The sequence below is a fragment of the Arachis duranensis genome, chromosome 5 (assembly GCF_000817695.3).
Source record: "Arachis duranensis cultivar V14167 chromosome 5, aradu.V14167.gnm2.J7QH, whole genome shotgun sequence".
NCBI classification, from domain to species: domain Eukaryota; kingdom Viridiplantae; phylum Streptophyta; class Magnoliopsida; order Fabales; family Fabaceae; genus Arachis; species Arachis duranensis.
The window spans coordinates 99,257,453-99,259,554 of record NC_029776.3 but is presented as its reverse complement, the minus strand read 5'-3'; the positions used below and the strand labels follow the sequence as shown (position 1 = coordinate 99,259,554).

The 2,102-nt window shown below is 41.1% G+C and overlaps 1 long non-coding RNA gene across 1 annotated transcript in view; it reads right to left on the bottom strand.

The window, feature by feature from the left end:
• Positions 1 to 497: 497 nt before the first annotated feature.
• The window catches only part of LOC127747454 (uncharacterized), a 14,659-nt gene continuing 13,054 nt past the window's right edge, over positions 498 to 2,102 (bottom strand). Inside the window, exon 3 of the long non-coding RNA XR_008009282.1 lies at positions 498 to 735. This is a non-coding gene — a long non-coding RNA (uncharacterized LOC127747454). The remainder of the gene's footprint in view (positions 736 to 2,102) is intronic.

The window sequence follows — 2,102 nt, the reverse complement described above, 5'->3', positions numbered from 1 at the left end:
CCCTCTGTCATGCATCCCCAACTCGAGTTATACTCATCATAAACTTGATCATAATCATGATCTATATCCATCACCCTCACTGGTAAATATTTACGGGGCCGAGCTCATCCGGGTCTTTCACAGTGCCCGGCCACACTTACGACATAGGGTCAACAGAGTATCAAGTCTCAACCTGGAGCAAAACGAACTGCTCTGATACCATAATGTAACACCCTACCATACATAGTCTTATGCTTAAGTCATAATTCAGAGATGGCAAGGTATTACAATCTCTAAAAATAAAAATTTAGTACGTATAGTAGTATGAATGATTGATTATAACTAGGAGCCTTTGTAGAAAAAGGGGTAAACAAAAATCGCAACTCGAAAGCGCAACACTCCGATCGATAACGTAACGAATAAGGATAAACCTACGCGAGATTATATATACAAAGGAGTGTCAAAAATAGGAATATCAAGACTCAAGATCCGGCTGCGAAGATAACCAGTCCGAGCATAACAATATATACATATGATAAAATAAGGAAAACCCAAAGGAAACCCAAAGGGACACAAATACATAAAACCTATTCTCCATAATCTCCCATAAGGGGAGTCATCACAGTTTGTATTATTTAATGGAGATAAAAGTATCTAAGCAAAACATATAAACCAAAACATAGCCCTGAGGACAAAGGATCTTCGCAAATATGGAAGTCTCCAGCATGCCTCAGCGGGAAACCTCACGTCCTGCATCTGAAAACCACAAAATCCGCATGGGTGAGAACCAGAGGTCCCCAGCATGGTAACAGCTTCCACATATATAATACATAATAATAGCGGAAAGCCGAAGGCAATCCTAGAACTTCCTCCAAATAATATCAAAGCTTATAAACAAGCTAAACCATAAATGGCATCTGACTAAAGATCCTTCAGTCTAACTAATACTTCCCTTTCCAATTCCTTCAGACCTCCCAACCACCAGCAGGGGTATAATGTAGCAAACACAGTTATATCAAGCAAGAAATATACATTTAGGAACAAGTAAGGCATTTAGACAATTAGCAAGTGATATGCAGTCAAATAGGCAATCTCAAACAATTCATATAGTATGCATATGATGAATGCCTGTATTGTGGAATCTCTAAAGGTTGCAACATCCCGGAAGGTCTTTGATGTTCAATCTTTACCTTTTGACAAGTTAAGCACTTTAATACATATTCCGCCACATCATTCTTCATACCCGGCCACCAGAACATCGCCTTTAAATCATGGTACATCTTAGTACTTCCCGGGTGAATGGAGAATCCGCTTTTGTGTGCTTCCTTTAAAATATCTTGCCTCAAAGTGCCAACATCCGGCACAATGATCCTACCCTTGAATCTCCATAACCCATCTTTTTCTTCTGACACCCTCTATTGTTTTCCTTGCTCAATAGCCGGTAACACCTTCCATAACGCTTCATCCTTTTGATGAGCCTTTAGGAGTTCGGACTTAAAATCACTTGAGATCTCTAATCGGCTCAAACACAAAGTTCCGGATACTTCTCGAGCATCAATTTTCAGACTCTCAAATCCCTTGAGCAACTTCTCCTCTTGAAGTATCATCCAAGCTGCATATAATGACTTTTGACTTAAAGCATCCGCCACTACATTCGCTTTTCCCGGATGGTAATTCAACTCAAAGTCGTAGTCCTTCAACAATTCCATCCACCTTCTCTGCCTCATATTAAGCTCTTTCTGATCAAAGTGGTACTTCAAGCTCTTATGATCAGAGAAAACTTAGAACTTAACCCCATAGAGGTAATGCCTCCACACCTTCAAGGCAAACACAACCGCAGCGAGTTCCAAATCGTGCGTAGGGTAACTAACTTCATGAGGTCTCAACTGTCGTGAGGCATACGCCACCACATTACAATGCTGCATCAGCACGCACCCTAGACCCTTCAATGAGGCATCACAATACACCTCAAATGGCTCATTCGGCTCGGGTAACACTAACACAGGTGCAGTGGTCAACTTTTCCTTCAATGTCTGAAAGCTCTCCTCGCAATCAGGAGTCCAAACAAACGGAGTGTCTTTACGGGTTAACTTTGTCATTGGCAAAGCTATCTGTGAAAAGCC